The sequence below is a fragment of the Pteropus medius genome, unplaced genomic scaffold (assembly GCF_902729225.1).
Source record: "Pteropus medius unplaced genomic scaffold, Ma_sr-lr_union100, whole genome shotgun sequence".
In the NCBI taxonomy this organism is placed as follows: domain Eukaryota; kingdom Metazoa; phylum Chordata; class Mammalia; order Chiroptera; family Pteropodidae; genus Pteropus; species Pteropus medius.
The window spans coordinates 875342-897897 of NW_024345916.1; the positions used below are offsets into that span (position 1 = coordinate 875342).

General features: G+C 37.3%; 1 long non-coding RNA gene and 1 pseudogene across 1 annotated transcript in view; one reads left to right on the forward strand and one right to left on the reverse strand.

The window, feature by feature from the left end:
- The window catches only part of LOC120612360 (uncharacterized), a 54882-nt gene that overhangs the window by 21204 nt on the left and 11122 nt on the right, over positions 1–22556 (reverse strand). The gene's annotated exons all lie outside the window — the stretch shown is intronic.
- LOC120612381 (uncharacterized) lies at positions 19432–19550 on the forward strand (annotated as a pseudogene).

Below are 22556 nucleotides of genomic sequence, written 5' to 3' on the forward strand. Positions count from 1 at the left end.
TTGTTACTGGGGCCTTTATGAATAGTAAAAGTGAAAACAGGCATGCTTTGAACTGATTTTGATACAGCAGGAACTTTCCCAAATAGTCAACTCCTAATTTTCCATGCTTTTGAACAGAGTGAACTTTTTCATCGTACTTGGTAATGTGTTTTTATTCTAACATCTGAATATGGATGTTTTTAGAATCCTGGGAATTCAATGGACTTTAAATAAAATAATGTTGCCATTCTGAGAAGATCCAGCTCTGAAGAAATTGGAAAGCAGGCCAGCTTCTCATTCTTAAAGATGAGTTAAATATGCAGGGAGAGGGAATAATGTCACAAAGAACCTGAAAGGCAGATTTGTCATGGATTTAGATAATCAATGTTTGGCTGCAATGAATGAAACAGTTCAGACCACATTTTTCCTTAGGTCATGCTCCCCAAATTACTGTTCAAGGTGAAAGCAAAAGCTCACTTTGATTGGGATTTTAAATAAATTATAAAGCAGTTTTTTTTTTAATGTCAATCATTTTTGTAAGCACTAGGCTATCAGATTCACCATTTTATTCTAATGTATTGTATGTGTGTAATAGTGTGTGTGTGTGTTTTGTGTTAGCATGGAAGAGGAAAAAATAGAGATTCTATAACCCAGGACTATAGAATCTGGGAAGAAGGGCCATTCAATTGCAGCAATAGATAAAAAATAGTTCATTTTTAAATTTTTCTCCTTCCCTTTCTCTGAAGTTTTCTCATTCTTCCCCCATCAAGGTAAATTTCCCACAGTGTGATTTCCCACGTAGTGATAAGGGAAAGGCAGGGAAAAAGAGAGAGGCTGGTCAATTGCTTTTCCCTAAGATGCCTACTGGAGGGAGGCAGATTAGTTAGAGCTAATCTTGCCCATCAATTGCTGATGGGTCCTCCAAGGTACAGCTCCTGGAGGGAAAACGATTCAAGCCTTTGGAAGCAGGAGTGATAAGTAGTTTGGGAAAAATAAATTCATCTTGGTAACTCCAGATTTTCTCCAATTTTTATTTGTACATCAGCCAGTTAATAAAATATTTCAAGGAATTTTTCTGAACACCAATAACACTCAATTCTAATTCTACTATTTGCGCACAGCCACCTGATTGAGATTTATTTAAACATGTGTGTGTTTGTGTGCGTGCATGCACACACTCACACAATATATTTTGTACAGTTTTGTACACTCTGCACCCCTAAAGAGAAAGTACTGAGACTAGCTATTCAAACTGTTGCCTTAATAAAATGTAAGAACTGGAGGCAACTTTGAAAACTTTGTTCAAGCTTTTTCCTTTATAGATAAGGAAAAAGCAGCCTAGAGAGATTCAGTGATTTTTGCCAAGGTTGCACAGCTACTACCTGTCAAATCAAAGACTAAAATCCACACCTGGTGCATGCACGTGCATGTGTGTGTTTCTCACCACATCTAGGGAAGAAATGTCCTGAGAGACATTCTGAAACTCATTAAAAAATTAACCTAATGGAGGCTGAAATTAAGGGTGTCTTAATTAGTAATTAAGTTTATTAAACCAAACTCTTTGTTGAGGACCCTCAGGGCATGATCACATTAAAATATTTTAAGCCATATAAAAGCTTCACTTTAATTAATAAGTAGATATGCCAGCCTAGAAAAATGAGTCTGAGACCAACCCAATGGTCAATAAATAAGAACAAATGCTCAACATCTCCCTAGCATTAGGCCACCCTCCTGGTAGAACTGTTGCTCCTCTGGTTTATTACAGGCCTCTTGGGTAAAATGCACAAATGTGACCATCAGGAAAAAATGCTAACTTCTGATGTGTAGAAGAAAAAGATGGTAATAATATTGATCAATTTACATTTGTAAGGAATCGAAGTAGACTAATTACAAAGTTCATTTGTAAGGAGTCAAGTTGACTAACAACTTGTCATTAATCCAAACAGTGGTATGAGGGTTGCATGGCAGTGTCCTACTTTCTGGCTCTTTTGATCGTTTTGGCCAGGTTTGCTATTTCTCATGGTTTCCTTTTGTCCGCTAACACAGTGGATCTCAAAGAGCAGCTGTGAGGGTCCTCCAGATGGTTAATCTCCAGCAGTCTTGGTATTTCTGTGTAGATTAGTGGGCAGCTGCTTAGAGTATGAAGCAATGTTTTACTTGCTGTAAAATTTCATGCCCCTTTTTGTCTGTGCTGTACCCTCTCCGGGAATGCCCTGTGCCTGTTCTCTGACTGACGAGCTTCTGCATTGTACTTCAAAGACTAGGGTTACATATCATCTGTCTAGAGGTTTTTCCTGACCCTGGAGTGGTGGCACTAATCTCTCCTACTATTCACCATTTTATGTAGCACGTAATCTCTATTATAGCACTTTTCACAGCATATAAAAGTCATTAATTTACTTTCTTATCTTTCAAAGTAGAATGAAGGCTGCAAATATGGTGACTGTCTTATACAGATCTGTGGCCACAGAGATGGCCTGAGTAAGCCTTTAGTCCATGCTTGTCAAATGCACGGTGTCGCTTCACTGTTTTATGACTCACTAAACAAGAGTTTTTATAGAATCTCTTCTCTGGTCTAAATTTCTGTCTTAATTCTCAGGCCTCACTTCCACCCCATTCTCACGCCTGTGTCCTGAGAGCCCTCCTAAAGGCAGGATCGACTTAAATTTTCACTCTATCTGTAGTCTTTCTTTTATGTTCTTTTTTTCCTTTCGTTCTGATGTGAATTTGGTTAGAATTGCCTTTCTGGGTAAAGGTTTCCCTAATCTGATTCTAATGTTGTCTGTATCATCTTGATACTACTTTTCACTATACATCTTGAACACACCAGCTACTATATACCATTCATCAAAGTTCTCTTACATTTTCACAGTTCCTGGTCTCTGCTCAGATTTGGCCCTCATTTATTTATTCGTTCAATAAATAAGAGTTGAGCACTTACTATATGTCAAACACTGTTCATTACTCTGTTCTACCAGGATCACTATTCTCCTCCTTTAGAAATTCTATTCAGCTCCTGACGTCCCCTAGTTAGACTTAATTCTCTCTTCTCCTTCTACCTTTTAGAGCTTTTTTGAATTGTATTTTTTATGATGATTATTTTTTTAGTCTGACTTTTTTCTCCAGTAGATGAGGAGCTCTTAGAGGATAGGAAATGTGTTTCCCACCCAACCTGGCATAGCCTTTTACAGGTTACCTTCCCATAGTAAAAGTTCTTTGATCTGAAAAATGAGTAAACCATTAAGGAAACTGTAGAGGAAGGTGAAGAGATTGAAGGCTTCCATGGTTCTCACTAGTACACTGTTGTTAATCTCTCCCACAAGCCACATATGCTATCTATAACAAGCACGGTGGACTCATGGAATTCATAATTAAGTACAGAGATTTAATTAAATGTATACAATTTTTAATTCAATTGTATACAGTTGACCTTTGAACAACGTGGGTTTGAACTGTCCAAGTCCCTATATACGTAGAATTTTTTTCAATAAATACTGTAAATGTGTTTTCTCTTCCTTATGGTTTTCTTAACATTTTCTTTTCTCTAGATTACTTTATCATAAGGATATAGTATGTAATACATATAACATACAAAATAAATATTAATTGAAAGTTTATGTTATCAGTGAGGCTTCTGGTCAGCAGTAGGCTGTTAACTAGAATTAAGTTTGAGGGAGTTAAGAATTAATACTCAGATTTTCGACTGCATGGAGGTCAGTGCCCCTAAACCTCATATTGTTCAAGGGTTAACTATACTTACAAATGGTCAGAATGATAAGTGTTATGTTATTCATACTTTATCCCAATATTTTGCTCTAGAATTAGGAAAATAAAAAATAAAAGACGACAAACAACTTGGGGGCACTAGCAGGAAGGAGAGTTGTTTTGGAAAGGAGAGAAACAATTCCTAGAGTTTATTGTGATTCTTTTCTGCAAACTTCAATCCTCTTCCATAACAGGATCGGAATGGATTTGTCAAATTATCTTATAACCAGAATAATGGCGGGGATAAGCAGAGAAGACTGATGCCCTCCATTCCATTCTCCTGTGCCTTATCCTCCATCTAGGTATCACTTCTCGACTTTGAATAATGACTTCCAATGACAGAAACATTTCAGTTATTTCAAGGGTTAATTATATCTCCACAAGTGATAACTGTGCTCTATTATGATTACTAGATATAGAAATGACCATAATAACGCTCTCTAAGTTACAAAAATCACAGAAAATTTGAGTTTTATTGTATATTGGTGTACACATGTACTGCAAGAGTACACATATCACACATATCCACACATGCATTTATACAGCTAAATGTATATGCACAGCTAAATGTGCATACCCATTTAAACTCACTTTCTAAAATAAGCATCTATAATTTTCTATAATGTACAGCCATATGTGCACACATTTAAACTCACTTTCTAAAACAAGCATCTGTAGTTTTCTAAAATTACACTAAATCATTACATTTTCCAACAAGACAGCATGATAGGGAAAGAATTGGGCCCTTGTGCTATCATATCTCACTGGGCAAGCACAAGACAGGAGGTGTACTAGAAGCTGCTCTTTCTGGAAACAGCCCAGCACTTAAAGCTAACCCTGAGATCAACACCATCAGTGAGACATGTTACAGGACTTCATAGCAGTGCATCACAGAAATTCAGGAACGTATCAAAGCATTTGTCATTCTGGTGGCAAGAAATAAGCTGAAAGAATTTAGAGAATTGCAATCACACATAATAATGTTATCATTGGGAACTGTAGAATTTGAATTATGTGCACACAGATTTCTCTTTTTAAAACAGCTCCTCTGGCAGGTACTGCTTATAAGCATTCAAGGAAAAGGGGATTCTGGATAAAATCAACTAGCAATCAGCTAGCTACCTGATGTTGGACAGATACTATACAGTGTAAACAGGATGGGAGCAGCTACAGTGAGTGAAAATCAATTCTGAGCAATACGTGCAGCTTGGCAGCACTACTAGGGAATTTTTTCCCCTGGGGATGTGATGGCTTAGGACTCCCATGTTGATGGACATGCAGTCACTAAGGCCCCTGCACGGAACATTCTCTGGTGCATAGGTTTGCGCTCCTCAACAGTGTGGGGTATTTGTGAGAAGTGAACGATGCAGAAGGGTGGGTGCTTGGGGGTGGGGGTGGGGTGCTATGATTCTGACCAGATCTTTCCAATTGCCAAAATCATCCAAGCCCTAGGTATAGTTCTTTTACTAAAGGGACAGACCATGGTAGCCCATAGTCTAAAAATCCTCTCAATACTTCCCAAAGTTGGCAGATAACCAAAATCACCAAGGAACTGTTAAAAACAACAACAACAACAACAACACAGATTCCAAGACCCTACTACCCAAAAAGTCTTCAGAAGTTCTGGGCTGGAGCCCATTCCTTTTAAGAAGTTAAATTGGAAGATATGTAATATATTTCAAAGTCTCACTTGGGAATGCCTCCAATTGCATAATCATTTTAAGTCATGCTTGATAGGTCACATGGTTTCCAAATTTTTAAAAGAACTAGAATTAATTACCTCATGAGAAGAATTTTCAGCTCTACATATGTAGACTTCTTTTAGTCATTCTAGGAAGAATAATGAAAAAATGGTAAACTATTATTCTACTTATTTTAGTGGGTGAATCCAGAAGCAATTTTACCTGCATTCATGTAACTTGACCTATATATCAAGTCAGACAACCATGCACTTTCCTCTGTTATAATTATGGTAGAAAATAGAGTATAAATTTAACCGATAAATAAGAAGCTTTTAAAAATTATCGCCAAAATGTTAGCAATAAACTTAGAAAATCAGTGGATACTGTGAAATGGCAACATAAAATCCCAATTGCATTTCCAAAGAGCTTTATCAGCACCAAGAAATCCCTTGAGTAGGGAACGGTGCTAGTTTCCAATGATACGAAAAGGTATGAGATATGGCCCTGTCCCAGTTGCTGATATTCCTATTTAGAAAACAGACTTTAAACATGAAAAAGTGAATAATAAATCATAAAATTTTTATCCAACCTATTTCTTCACAGATGACCTCGATTCTGTCAGGAATCATTTTGATGGAAAAAACATCAAGCCAATATTAGAAACACAGTTCAGACAGTGTAAGTGAGATCTTCAAAGAAAAAGTACAAAAGAAGAGAACTAATTTACTTTATACTGAAGTTCTTGGAGGGCTTTACTTACAGTAATTTCTTAAGCTGAATATCAGGACTTTTAAACTTTTGAACTGAAATAACTACCATTTCCTGACAGACTTCAATGTATCAAACACTTTGTAAATATTATTTTATATCCTCACCTCAGTCTTCAATGCAGAGGTAATGATGATGATCATGATTTTTCAAATCATAAAACAGGGACTTGAACAGGTTAGGACACATAGTATAGTAGACTATATAACTGTTCACACTTACTTGCCCCTTTCTGTGTTAATCCAAATGTGGTCATATGACTTGCTTTAACTAATGAAATGTGATAAAAAATGATGTGTATCATTCCTGGCAGAAACTTTAAGAGTCAGTACATGGTTCACCATGCTTTCTCTGCCATGGAACCAGCAATGTTCCAGATGAAGGCAGCCTAAGTCCTGGAATGAAGACTCTGTAGAGTAGAGCCATAGTCAGTCCATGGTGGACACATAGCATGAATGAGAAACAAAACTAGGATGTGATAAGCCACTGATATTTTAGGATTGTTTGTTTCTGTAGCAAAACCTAGTTTATCCTGACCAGTATACATAGTAAGTGACAAAACTATGGTCTGAACCTAAGTCTGTTTAATATCCAAAACCTAGGCAGAGAAGAAAGGTGCAGGCACAAAAGTAGGCACTTCATAAATATTTGTTGAAGAAAGGAATGCATAATTGTTGCCCAGAACACAACTCAATACTTCAGATGTGATCTGATCCACATAAGAATCATTAGGAGTACAAACATTCTTTTTACACTGCATACTTATTAATGAAGCTTAGCTTTTTTTTTTTTGTCAACCCTACTTACTTCTTTAATGAAAATGTACTGTCTACCTAACATGTGCAAAGTACAGAGTGATATGTCATGAGTGATACAAAAATAAAAGTTAAGAAAATTTCTTCTAGCTATTTATAATTTCATGAGTGAGAGTCACACATTCATAACCAGCTGTGTCACAAAGGCAATGCATAGAGAGTTGGAGATAGTATGTTATTGAAGGAAGATGGAATGTGGAGCTAGGTAGCCATGAGTTTCAGTCATTTACTCTACAAATGTGTGGTGAGTATCAACAATGAGTTGAGTGCTATATAAACCTGTGCTGGTATAGATTTTAAAAATACCAGCCCCTGATCTCAAAGATCTCACAAGCTAGTAGGAGAGACAGATTCATTAAAAGGGAATTACAATAAGAGCTGTGATAAAGTTAAGCTCGGGAAGCTATGGATATATAGAGGAGAAATATGAAATCAGCCTAGAAGAGTCAAGGAAGGGCTTCTGGAGGAAATGATCCTTAAGTTGATTCCTGACTGACGTATGAGTATTTGAAAGATAAAGTAGGGAGGAGGATATACTGGTAGAGAAGAGAATTGTATTTAAGCCCCAGTGAACACTGGATGAGAAAGCCAAGGAGGTCACATAGACGAGATAGTCTCAAAGAGCATGGCTTGTTTTAGGAGACAACAAGTAGCACACTGTCTTAGTTCTAGCTGCCATAACAAAATAGCAGAGACTAGGAGGCTTAAACAGCAGTAATTTATTTTCTCACAGTCACACTAGGGGGTAGGGTTTTAATATATTAATTTGAAGGGACACAAACATTTAGTCTAAAGCATACACCATGGCTGGAAAATAATATACAATTTGAGGAATAGTGGAGAAAGAAAATTGAACAGTAAGAAGTACAGAGTATAGTGGACACCCCTTAGATATACTGTCAGCTCACAATGATTCCTTGTTCTCTAAGAATGCCTTATACACAGAAGGGAGTCCCCGATGGTCACACCTGTGCCATGTGTGTCTCCCATGAGTCTAAAGATTAATTGATTTATCCAAGCTGGGCCAATTAGAATATTATTTCTGGGGATTTTAAAAGTAGAAGTAAGGGATACAGAGCTTAGGAATCTTTAAGTTGAGTCACATTAATGAAACCTCATAGAGAGAAGGGCCACCACAAACAGTGTACAATCAGCACAATTATGAGTAGTAGCCCTGGTTAAGGTTTTTGAACTTCTGCTGCTGACATCCTCAGAGCTATTAGGGTCCAGGTTCTTTCTGGCACTTAGTTGTTCAATTCCTCCAATTCCATAAGTTTCTCCAATATCTTTCCAATAATCTTCTCTCTCTCTCTCTCTCTCTTTTCCTTGAGTTAGCTGGAAACTGTTTTTTGTTCCTTGAAACCTAAGGAATTTTCACTATTAGAGCTTATTACCCTCAAGACAATGGAAAGTCACTAGAGGGTTTTAAGTAGGAAAGTAATATGACAGGACTTTTGTTTTGTAATGATAATTCTTTTGGTGGTATGGAAGATGTGTAGGTTAGAGATATAGAGATTGGTTAGAAGGTTCTCGTAACATTCTAAGCAAGAAATAATGAGGTCAGGAGAAATAGAGAGAATGAATAGATTTCAGAACTATTGAGAAAGAAATAGAATCAACAAGGGCTTGATAGTCAAATGAATGAGTAAAAATTGGTACATTAGCAGTCAGAGATGTCTGCAGACAGTTGGGTTCCAATGACAGGAAAGATAGAAAATGGTGCCATTCAATAAAGGAGGACTTGAGTAGACCGTAATGTGATGAGAAATATTAATCATTTAATTTGTAACATGATTTTTGGGCACTGGCTAGAGATAGAGTGAAAAACCTCAGCAATTAGATATGCTGATTTTGAACTTAGAAGCAAAAATTGACCTTTAGTCAGGGACCATGGGTTACTCATGCTAATGACCATTGACAGTGGATAAAAATACTTACAGAGATGAAAAGAGCTTTAAGTGAGAAGAGAAAAGGGAAAAGGATGAAACCCTGGAGAAATGTCAACATTTAAAGATAAGATAAAGGCTGGAGATAATATTGTCCTAGAATGAAAGAGAGAAGAGAGTTTCAAGAAGGAAATTGACAACAATGTCAAATGTCTTGAGAGACAAAATAAGACAAAGGCTGAAAATTCAATTGCATTGAGAAATTAGTAATTTACTGCTGACCATAGCAAAAGCAACTTCAGCAGACAGTGTGAGACTGAAAGAGATTGACGTAAATAAAGGTGAGAAAAGAGGTGAGAAAGGTAAAAGAGCAAGTGCAGATCTATCTTTTTAGTTTAAGAAGGTTTGAAATCATATTGTTGAGGGGAAAGAGGAAAGGTTGACTAGGGATACCTAGAAGGGCTGGAGGCAAGGCTGGAGACCTTAAAAGAAGAGTGACACCAATATGTACAAATGCTTGCTTCTCTCTATTAGTGTTAGGTATAGGGTTGAGAAGGTGGTTAGTTGGATTGACCCAGGATTGAGATTTTTCTGGATGGATAGGTAGAAAAATAAGGAGAAGGTGAATTGAGAGTATTGTCCTAGAATGCAAGAGAGGAGAACAATTGGGAAAATGTATCTTTGGTTTTAAACTGCCTGGAGAAGGAAATGAGAATAAGATGAGACTGAGAAATCAGAGGTGGAGTGGAGGAGTCAAGGTACTTAGTGTTTCTGATGCAATTTAAAAACTCTGCATTGATAAGAGTAAGAGATTGTGCTTTGATATTGGAGTTTAAGATTTCAGAGATAGAACAATTCCAATTCATAACAAAATCGGGGATGTGATCAAGGGTCTAGGTAGAAAAAGCAGATAACGGGTAAAGATTGAGGATCTGTGAGGTTAGGATACTTGAGCATGTTTATATGTTGATAAGAAGAATCCATTAGAGAGGGAGAGTGTGTGTCAGTCAGTGTGAAACAGATGAAATACTCAGATCAGGATAATCTGAGGGAGAAACTATTTACAATGGTGTAGTTACAATACAGGGAATTGACAGGAGATTGTAGAGAACCCTGAGGTGAGAAACAGTGGAACAATTATCTTAGATTTAAAGGGATGAGGGAAGGGAGCAATTACCAGAACCCAGAAGGAGAGGGTTGAGAGGACAATGACTTTGATCAAAAGAAACAGCCAACTCAAGAAGACTTTGAGGGATAGAAATCAGAGAAATAAATAATTCTATCTTATATTCCTCTCTCTCTCAGATCTCTTGCTGGCTCTTCCCATTGGCCAATCCCACCAGGGAATAGAGGGTAAAGAAGCCTGCTGATACAATTCATGTAGACTCCAGTCTCACCCAGCACAAGCAAGGTAGAAAAGGATAAAGAAGAGGCCAACAGAGCTATTCAGCAGAGATTAGAGATATAGGGAAAAAGTGCCAATTTCTGACAAGATGGGAAGGGAAGAGATTCAAGTCTCAGATGAATGGGACTTAAATAGGAAACATAACTTCTTTATTACGAGAAGAGAGGACCGATAAAAGATAAGGTATGTTAGTAGATTGTTTTATGGTTTCCATTTTGTCTATGAAGCAAAGGTCATCAACTGATGTAGAGTTAGGGGAGAGATGAGCATGATGAAAGGTTTGGTGTTATCATTAGGAAATATAAGAGAAAGCCAACCAGAGAATTGCATCAGTGTTTCTAAACCACTCTGAGAGCCCGTTTGAGGTATAATCATACATTTAGGGTGAAATCTATCTGCTCTTTGTGTGATTTTCTCTAGCGTTTTTAAATTATTCATGTTTAAGTATGGAGAAAGCGTTAGTAAGACTCCATGGATTGAATTTTTGCCAAATGGAGGCAAGGGAGTATTTGAAATGACAATCTATAAATCTAAGTTGCAAAGGGAGGAAAGTGAAGGCAGGGGGTGACTAATGCATACGGGAAAAGTGGAGGAGTTGATAGAGGACTGGGTGCCCTGATAAGGTATACTTGAACAAACTAGTTAGAAAGATGACAAGTTGTGGGAAAGAGCAGAATGTTTCAACTCGTGATTTTGAAGGTTGTATAGGTCTGCACCCTTTCACTTACAAGTAATAGAAACTAAACTCAAACTAGCTTAAAATATAAAAGAATTTATTGGCTCATATAACTGGGAGTTCCAAGGGAAGAGATGACTTCAGACATATCTGGATGCATGGGTTTGGAAGACACTATCAGGACTCTCTTTCTTCGTCTCCTAAGGTTTCTTAGAGATTTCCATTCTCTATACTCTCTTGCAACAGACAAACTTTCTCTATATGGCTTCACATGGAAAAACAGCTATTGGCAGCTCTAAGGTCACCTACTGGCACCTCATGATCTTTAGGAAGAGGGACTTTTCTAGTGTTCATAGACCAAATTTTCTGGACTGACTGAGAATGACATTTCTTGGGTCTCAGCCCATTTTTTTGAGCACTTATGTGCACCAGGCAGTATGTAAACTGTCTTGTATTCACAATATTATTTAATCTTCATGACAACTTCTGTGAAGTACTGAAGTAGATGGTATTAGTTACCTCTCCACTGTTCATTCCTCTTCACCTTTCCTACTAGTGTTCAATTTTTCTTAGCAAAATTGGAAAATGACAGTTTCCACTCTTAGATGCAGGTATAGTTCCGGACTGGTTTAAGTTAATCAGAGTCACCCACCTTCTTGGTCTTTCATGGAATTTATTAGTGTGTAGCTCTTTTTAACTCAAGTACATATACTTCAGAAAGCTTTATACTACATAAGTAAAAAGAAATAAAAATATCTTTAAAATAACGTTTTTTTCTATTATAAAATTATGTCCATTGTAGAAAATATAAATGGTTTACATCATTTACAGTTGGACTAAGTGTTTATGGTCATTTCTATAAAGATTGAGCATCAGAACTTTGGCCAGAAGAAAAATTCCTCATTATTTATTGTTCCATGAAAAACTCATCTTGACTTTGATCATTTTCAACTTATATTACCTAATTTAGGAGCATCGATCAAGATGTAGATGAGACTTACTTGTAGTAAAGCAGTGTCTCAATCTCTCTTTTTGTTTCTTTCTTATAATCTCTCCTTAGATTTGTGTTGATAGCATTTTACACAAAATTTTGTTTGTTTTATTTATTTATTTACTTACTTACTTATTTACTTTTTGCCTACAATATATTAATAAAAACATTCACCGAGGAACAATGGGATAAATCTCTGTCCCTGTGGTCAAGAACCTATGATGCTGTTTGTCACAAAAATAGAAAGACAGAGAAGTAGAAGAGTAAAAAAGTATATAATGAGTTCATTTATATGATTTTACATGTTTAATCTTGCAAATACAACCCACGACAATTAATTTATGAAAACAAAACAAACAAAACCCAACCTGAAAAACCTTAGAAAGTAATAATAAACCATAAACACAATGCTGCTGAAACTAAGCTCCACCACAGCCTCAGCTCTGGTTTGGATGTAGCACAAGTATTTCAAATTGCACTGGGTGGAGGCCCTGGCAGGAAGGAAGCATCGGATATTGCTGGAACATATCTTTGTTTGAGCAACAGCTAATGAGAAAGGTCACCATTATGCTTTGCTTTCAAACACTGTCTGTTTGGAAATTAGTAATGAACATTTCATCACAAATATTGGTTTATAATCAGTGAGGTACACGATTCTGTAGTATTAACCTTTTCTCTTCTCAGTGGAGAATAAAAACCAAAACTTATGTTTTCACCAGTGTTTTGATCAGAATACGTCAATAAAACATAAAATGACTTGCTATTTATTGGCTCAGGGTATCTGGTTTTTCATAAAATCCTAATAGTGAATTTAGAGGAAATTCAGCCTTTGAGATTTTTTTCTTGCAGTTTTAGTGTCATTTGCACTCTTGTTAAACTCATTGCCAGAGTTTAAGATGTGAGGCTCTCTGGATTTTGTTTCCTAACATTTTATTTCATTTGTTTAGTGGATTGAGTCAGTGGCACTGAGATCCTAAGAAAGAGCTTAACTTCTTTCTGTGCAAAGTATTTGCTGACAAATGTGATAAACTTCAGGAGGCCTTCTCCCAGAAAGGGCTGACTTATAGCAAAAACAGTAAAAGCAGTTAAGCAGACATTTCTGCCACAACTTTGGGAGAGAGAGGAATCTATTAAATCTCTTCGTTTATATTTTTGGTTTTCCCTGTTGGCTAGGCTGTTGTATTCCCATGTCCACAGCACGTTCCACTGTGGGAGCCTGGAACTCCCAGAATAAACTTTGGGAAAGGCTGGGTCCACCCTCTGGGGATAAGGGAGCCAGAGGGAGGAAGGGGAGGGGGTAAAGGAAAAAGGAAGGGGACTGCTGTCTTCCTGTGTTTGGATGACCTTTCCTTATGTTTATCTGGAAGAACTGGGCAACCACTCTGTGTTTGGTGTCAATCTGCCATGTTGCCCCACGTGATCTCTTTCTTAGCTTAATGTGGATAAAGGAGCTTTGCTTCTGCTGGAAGGATTAGATTTAAATCTCTGAGGGAAAAAAGAAAGTGTACCGGTCTGCTAGGGGTGAGTGCCTAGAGAAAGAAGGCTTAGCAAATATACTTGCATGTTTGTGCCTAATGGATTCCCTAAGAGAAAGACCTGGGTCTCTCTTTGAACCATATAGAAAAAGGACCAACTGTGCTTCTGCTCTCCTGCTGAGAACTAGACTAGAGCTTTTCTTCCTTTTCCTGAATCCTCACCATTTGGCATAATGCCCCTAATCCTGGGTATTCCATAAATATTTCTTGAATGAGTAAATAACTGAATGAACGAATGAGCAGAGTCACTGAGATGAGAGTTGACTAGGCAACAGGTGGTAGGGTCCCTATAATACCTCATTTATTTGCCAGTCTTTGCTATAAGGGCCCTGTATAGCTCTACTTCAAAGAGACCAGTTTCAACCTTTCCTGCCTCACATTCCTAACGGGTGAATCACTTGTTTCTTCTGGGTGGGTGAGACAAACTCCTCTGGTTTCCACCTTTCCTTTCCATTTCAGTGTTGATCACTCATCTTGACTTGGCCTTAGCTTATATGTTATTTCCCCAGAGAGCTATCCTTTAATGCCCTTACTAGCCTCCATCTAAATTAGATCCCTTCAATACACTTCTTATGGAACTCCATTTTCTTTATAACGCTTAACACAATTTGTAATCATATTCATTTGTGTAATAATCCATCCTATATTTGTTTTCTCCACCAGATCATACAGTCTTTAAAGAGAGGGGACCATGTTTATTTTCTCATCATTGTATCCTCAGCACTTTTCACAGTCCCTGATGTATAGTAAGCATTCAGCAAGTTTGTGTTACATGAATGAATCAATGAGATTAGTGAATACATTATATTTGCAAGGAGAATTCATATGACGTTACCGAGTGGGATGAGGACAAAGGTCAGAGTCCAAAAGCCCTATCTCAGTCGGCCTTGGACACTTCATGAGTTTGAGATTCTGGAAGAAGACGAAGTAGTTAGCAATCAGTAGTGATGTGTATTTTATCTTTGGAAGGTGGAGAGTACTCGGGCCGCCTGGGAATACCAGAAATTCTCTCTTCTATATTCCAATAAACAACTTCTTCCACTTTTTCAGTAATAGAATTATTCCTGGTCATCAGGTACCCAAACCTCAGAAGGATTTATGACTTTTCCCCCGTCCTTCATACCACACAGCTTCACAATGCTCCTTGTTGGTTTCTACATTTCCATTCCCATGAGGGCCATTTGATCCAGAGTGTTAGTCAGATTTCTTTCAAATTACAGAATTTTAATTCACATTACAGAATTTCAACTCTAATTAGCTTAAAAGCAAAAACCAGGAATGTATTGGATCGTCTACCTGGGAAGTTAATGGGCGTGGCTGGCTTTAGACTCCTCTAAACCCAGGAGTCAGGTGATTGATTGCTCGGGCCTCTACCTCTTGCCATCTCCCTGCTTATCTTAAAAATGGGCAACAGCTATGACCTGTGGCTCACAACCTCCTCATTACACCAGAGAAAACTCCGATTGCATCCATGTAACCACTCCCAAATCAGCCCCCGTTGTGGGAGAAGGAGACAAGGCTCTGATTGGCCTGGCCTGGGTAATGTGCTCACCCTTATGGCCCTCGTTTCGGGGGAGGGGTATAAACACAGAAGGAAAAGAGGAATTATGTTACCAGGAAGAGCTGAGGAAGTTGTGCTAGATAATCAAGAACAATAGAACATCACCTGCACTAGCCACCCCATGCCCGGTGCTGTGGCAGGCCCGTTACCTACACTAAGCAGGGCATACGAGGGAAGTGAGAATGTGCTAGGGAATCGGATGCTTCGGTCCAAATCCTTCCTCTTTCTTGTATTAGCTGTTTTACTTTGGACAAGTTAACCTAAATCTAATTTTCTTGTAATAAAACAGCGATGCAAGACATTCAATGAAATATTATTCAGCCTTAAAAGAAAGGGAATTCTGGCACATGCTACAACATGGATGAAACTTGAAGATGTTGTGCTAAGTGAAATAAGCCAGACACAAAAAGACACATACTGTATGATTCCACTTATAGGAAGAACCTAAAGTAGTCAAATTCATAGAGACAAAAAGTCGATGTGTGGTTGTCAAAGGCTGGGGGCTGGGAATGGGCATTATTTTTTAATGGATATGGAGTTTAACTTTGGAAAGATGAAAAAAAGTTCTGAAGATGGGTGGTGGTGATGAGTGCACAACCACATGAATGTACTTACCACCACCAAACTGTATACTTAAAAATTGGTGAAATGGTAAATTTTATGTTTTGTATATTTTATCACAATAAAACTTTGATATAAGGATTAAATGAGACAACAGGAATAAATATTAATCATTATTATTCTCATAATGACCCTTAGAACAAGGTATTATTTCTATTTTTATCTCTGATTAAATTGACTTGGAGGTAAGTATCCAGTCTAAGCCCACCAGCTAGAAAGTGGCAGAGCCAGACTCAAAGCCAATACCTGACCCCTGATCCCCTGCTATTTCCCATTATTCCATGTTTCTTCCCAGCATACTGCTTGCTAGCTACTGTTGCTTAATTAATATTTTAAAATGCTGCTTTGGTTATGTCACCTCCTCTTAACAAAACTTTAAGAGGTCTAAAGTCTAAATGCCTCCTCCTGGCACAATTCTCTTTGCAGTCTGAACTTAATTACTTTTCTTCCTCATCTCAAGGTCGAAGCCCTGTGTCATCTATGTCCATAGCATATACTTATTCTCCCACTAGGACAATATTGAAACTACCCACTTTTCATTGCTTTGCTCAAGACCCAACTCCTCCAGAAAGCCTCACCTACTGAAAGAGAGACACGGTCCCTTAGCTGCCATAGTGTTTATTATTTGATAGCAACACACAATGTACTGCTTTGGTAAAAGTTATTACTTCAGTTGTTCATGTCTTATCTCCACAGCAGGCTCTCAGCTCACAGACAGCAAGGATTGTGTTGATTGTTTCTTTAAATTTCTCAATGCCAGTTTAGTGTTTTGCATTGAGCAGCAACTTGATAATAATTTTTTAATGATGCTGATGCAGGAAATATGATTAAAGATGACTAGTTCACATAACCATTACTTGAATTAAGGAAAAGCATGTATTATTTTCTTTCCTGTTAGAGAAGACACTGGAACTTTTCCTTGTACTTTTAGGTCAGTTCAGGACATAATGTTTCCTAGTCAGAATGGAAATAAAAAGATTGAGCCTGGTTTAAAAGAACTGATCTGCTGGTGGGCCTGTGAGGGAGGTAGATGTCTCTTGCCGATTAAATTCTGAGAAACGGAAGCAGTCAAAACTATTTACGAAGCAACCAGAGACGAGGCAGTGGTTTTTTTGAGAACATCTCAAAAAATATCAAAGGGCATTTGAGGTCCTACAAACAGTGCCTGCTGTGCAAATACTTCAGCCTCTGCACAGGTACTGGAAATGTTAATCATGATGTCTTCAAGTCCACACGCCTTTCTAAATGACACTGTCCCTTAACTCCAGCCCCTGCTTAAAGGTTAGTCTTCTGTGGACCTCATGAAAGATCCGTGGAAGTTCCCCAGGAAGAGAATTCAAGGTCAAGGTGCTGGAAAGAGCAGCCAGAGCTGATATTCGGCAGAATGCCATAATTGTGTAGTTCTGAGTGGTCATAGGGTTCATTCTGATTGGTGGGATCCTGTTCTTCAAATATTTTAAATTTTACCCGGGCAAAAGGAACAGTATTAGAAGTGCAGGCAGTTCTGAGTGGTAACAGCATTGAGCACCAATGAGAGAATGACAGAAGATGAGGCAGGAAACATAAGTAAGAACCAGAACTTGATGGAATTTAGGTTGACTATTTGGGCAGATAAACCATAGAAAATCATTAAGGAGAGAAGTACTATGAGCAGATGTACATTTTCAAAAGGTGAGAGAAATGAGTCAATTGGCTTTTATAATGGACTGGGTAAGTATTGATGAAGACTTGAAACAAGAACTTTTGGCAGCACCAATGAATAGGAGTGGATGGATATAAGAAACATATTTTAGGTAAAATTGATTGGTTTATGATCGTTTGGGGATAGTGAGTGTCAAGAGGAGTCAGAATCTGAAATGTGAATTTTCTAATTGGTGGTATGTGCCACAAATACAATGATGTTCATATTTATTTCAACTGTCTTTCCTCAAACTTCAGGGAATAAATTGCAGGTGATCATAGATGAGATAAATAAGCAGATCAGTTGAATATGAGGTTATGGGCAACTGTTAAAAAATGCAGTCACCCCACTTGACCACATGTTGGTTTAGTGAGAGTTTAGACTGGAATGAGTTACTACTCATTTAAAATCGCAGAAGTCCAATTTGCCATGACTGAAGGAAATACGGAGAATGTTCTGAAGGTCTATGAGAACTAGGAAAATGGCAACCAGATGCCTTGGGATGAGGCCATTTCCTAACCAATGTACAGGGCATCATGTCCTCTTCCCTACATCAGCTGAGCCCCGGGTGTCATTGAGATTGCTACAGTTTCTTTGGGTGTTTTCTCACCTATGAGGCAGTCAGGCTGAGAGAGCTGTGGTGGGAATAGGGAGCATTCCAAGAGTCTGGGAAGCCCCAGAGGAGAGACGCTGAGTTATTTTCTCAGGAATGAACTGAGAATTCCCCTGCCGAAGCCTGGGCTCACAGAGAGAGAAAAATGTAAAAAGGTTAGTTTGTGATATCGATAGTCGTATCCATCATGTCCACTGTCACATCCATGGTCATAACCTGGAGGACCACCTACTTTAATAGTGCTTTAACTTTCCTTGTCTAAGTAAAGGGAAATATAATAAGCCAACAAGCAATTTCAAGCAGTAGACTTTCACTTTTCATTTGGATTTTAGGTCTTTAATTTTCTAACTCAAGATTTTATTTTGAATAATATTTCTTCAAAGATAACAGCAATTTCTCCTCACAGTGAGGCTCAAGACCATGGTATCCTTACAGTTGTATAAAATAAACTGTTCTTTGGACCTGCAAAGAAATACTCAGATGTCGTAACCTGAAAATAACCTCAAAATTTTCCCACACTCTAACAAATCCCTAAACTGACAAATGGATATGTACCGACATTTTCATATCCCCCTGGGAATGTATTTGAGGATGCTTAGTACCAAAGAAAATGTTAGAGAAATACATACACACTCAAAAAAATAGGAGTTTACACCAAAAGTGCTCTCCTGTCAAAGGATCTCAAGTAGAACATGACGTATATAGATATAGGTATAGATGTAAATATATAATTTATATAATACAAACATCAATTGTAATTTAGCTTTCTTCCCACAAGTTGACATTTTTATTTTATTAAGATGTTTAAAACAACAATACAACAAAAATGCTGGACCTCTTTTTATTCACAAATATTCCTATTTGCTGAATAGGAAACACAGTTATTTCTATTCTATCTTTACTGAAAGGAAGTCAAAGAAATAAAAATGTTTTCAATATTTTCTCCTCTGTTCCTCTGTTATGCTTGTCTTAGCCACACCCAATCTTCATACCTGCTCCTGAGCAGCTGAACATTGGTGAAAAAAATCACCCAAACTGCAGATAGATGCTATTATATATTTTTGATTGCCTCTTCATCTGCAGGACAGTCTCATAAACTAGCTCTTCTGCTTTCTGTAATAATTATTTCATACCTTCAGATTCCTCAAACATCTGATCTTTTCCTCCATGCCTTATTGTAAATAGATGACTTTGGATAATATTTCACATAGAAAATACAAGCAAATTATGACCAAAAGCCCTAAAGGGATTTTGGAACATAAAATGATTATAAAGGTTGTTCATGAAAGTAAATATACAAGAATAACCAAGACAATGAGAAAAACAAAGCAATGGTTATTAACGAACTATAAAGCTACCATAATTAAATAATATAGAATTGTTGCTGGAATAAATAATACTTCAATGGCACAGACAAGAGATTACGTAGAAGAAAATAAAATAAAACAAAGCACTGTATGGCCATGCTACCCTAAACAAGCCCGATCCTGCTCGATCTTGGAAGCTAAGCAGGGTCAGGCCTGGTTAGTACTTAGATGGGAGACTACTTAGGAAGATCAGGTGCTGTAGACATAAAAAATAAAGGATTGTAAGCTGACAAGATCCTTGCAATCTGTGAGGTCAACTAAAAAATAAAAATAAATAAAATAAATAAAGGTGGCATTTCAAAACACTCACAAACAGTAGAATATTTAACAAATGGTGTTGGAAAAATCGGCTACTCATTTGGGAAAAAAAAAAAGTTTTATGTTTACTTCTCACCAATAAAAAAACTGGATAAATTTTAAAAGCCATATGTTAAATACAAAACAAAATTGTAAAATTTTGTAAATGGAAATATGGGAGATTGTTTATAATTTTCATAATGGGAAAAGCTTTACAAAGCAGGACTTAAAACCAAGAAATAAACAACAAAAAAATTTGACAAGAATGACTATCATTTGGCATACATATTGACTTAGTCTTTAAGGAAGCCAGTTGTTAATATATATCAAAATATTCCTGTCTATTCATTTCCAAGATTCTTTTCCTTTAAAATATTCACAAATTACACTGATGGCTCACTGTAGCAGAGTTTAAAAGAGTTACAAATTAGAAACAATCTCACTGTCTTACAATAGAGGAATGTTTTAAATAAATCCTGCCACATTCATACAATAAAAAGCTACAGACCCTTTTACAACTGTGTGTGTACATATATATGCAAATGCATAGAAAATGCTTTAAAAAGATACACATCAAATTCTTAATTCCCAATACTCCTCTGATTTGGTAAATGGGATTTGGAAAGGTGGTAGGTATGAAGGAGGAATTTTAGCTTTTACTGTACTTACCTTTGCTTTGTTTGAATATCTTACATTGAGCAAATAATCTAGTATACTTTCATAATTTAATTAAAAATGAAATAAATAAAATAAAAATGATCAGATTTCATTGCACATAGCATAGGCAAACATTGCTTCATTAAACTATTGTTTTCTGAACCATTTGTTTCAACTGTATGTGTATAGAGTCACAGTGTAAAATATTTCTCACTGGGAATTGCATTTTTTTAAGAAAATGATTTAAGTAATTTTGCCACCATGAATTCTTTTCATCAGCTTCCAAACAAGCTCTAGTACCTTTCATCTCTGAAAGTTATCCCTGAGCTTCATGTGTCTATCCGTCCATCCAGCTCTTGTCTCCCTGACTCAGGTTTGTGAATGGAGTAGTCTACATTTGAAGATTCTACCAATGCACTTCCCAGCTACTTCTCAACTGACTCCACTCTGGTTCTGCCCCGTTTTCTACTACAGCTCCATTATTATGGTCATCAAAACATCCATGTGGAGAAATGTTTTGCAGTCCCTCACTCTATCTAATGTCTCACAATACTCTATATTAAGGGTGGGCTACTCCCTCCTTCCTCATGCACTCTCTTCTCCGGGTTGCTATGAGAAAGCACTCTCTCCTGGTTTTCCTTCTGCCTCTCTGCTTACTCCTTCTCAGTATCTCTTGATGGCCTCTCATTTGTGGGCCATCCGACTCCTAAATATTGGAGTCTTGGGGCTGCTCCTGAGTTCTCTTCCCTCCTCACTCTCTACTCCCTCCTTAGGCAATCTCAACCATTTTCATGAGGACTGTAACAATCTGTGTTGTTCCCTTCTCTATACCCACCCAGCTGTCAACACAATGCCTGGCGTACAGTTAGTGCTTAATAAACAATTATCAAGTTAATGAATAAATGAGCAAGAGAAATGACTTAAAGGGTAAGTCATGATCATATTCATTAGTTCTTGCTGCCATGGAATCTTATACATGTGTATTTAATTGTTTTACAATCAGTTTGAAGGGAAAAGTGCTCCTGAACTTCCTAGGTAAAAGCACATTAAGGAGAATTGGCAGCCTTTGCCCCCCATTAAACAAGTGCCAGATTTGGGGAATTAGAGAAAGATGCAGTAAGTTGTCTAATTATTTCAATTGTTTTGACCGCTGGGCAACATATACATATTTTCAACATTTGCAAGACAATTGTTTCTAAGAGTTCCATCTAGCAAAACAATGATGCTGCTACCTTTTCTTCCTATAATAATAGTATGCAAGAATAAACATTACTCTTTAAGTCATTCTTATTTATGTACCTTTGAATCCCTAGTGGATTATAGAGGGCTTGGAACAAAGTATGTGTTCTAGATTAATTGGTTTACCTTGATTGAACTTGAATTATTTTTATTATGATAGAACATTTTAGAAAACTAGACTTTGATAATCAATGCTTGATAATATCCAAATGATAACAATCCTTCCTAGTTTATAAAATATTTTCACATAGATTATTCGATGAATTTCCCTTTCTACCTGCCCCAACCCTCCAAAAAACCCCACTAGAATGTAGGGAGGAAAGATAGTAGGAGTAGGAATAGGAGTAGGAGTTGTAGTACCAATTTACCCCACAACCTCTGCCCCTGCTTCACCAGAGAAATTAAGCAGTTTGCCTAAAGTCTTGGTCCAGGTCTCTTCCAATTAGGTCATGCTATCTCTAATTATAATTTGGTACAAAAGCCAATGGGACATTGGCAGATTATATTTCTTAATTCCACAGAAACACCTAGTGTCAAAAAAATAGGATGAAAACTAACTTTTAAGATCTACCCTCTTTTTCTGCAAAGAGATGGTGTGTAATACCTGCTGTAAATCTGGAAGCCAAGTCTTACCACCATTTTTTTTTTTCCATTTTTGTCACATAGGGTTGTATCTTGTGCACCATTTCAAATCTCCTGATACCATCTCTTACTCTAGGCACAGCTGCAGGAACCCATTTTGAGTAAATTTCAAAGGTCCAATCTGACATGGCCTTTCCTTATCTTGAATCTTTTACCTTTCACTTCCTCACTGGGGTCTACTTGTCACTCAGGTGTGTGCAACCCTGAAGAGAGTCAATGCCTATGGTCCACTTTTGATCAATAAAGATAGTAATTTGGGGATAAATGCTTCCCTGTTTTATCCCCTCAAGAGAGAGTTCTGAAATGCATTTCGCAAGGCTCCGCAGAAGGTCACATGAGATCAAGCACCAAGTCACCAGCAGTTTTGACCAACTTA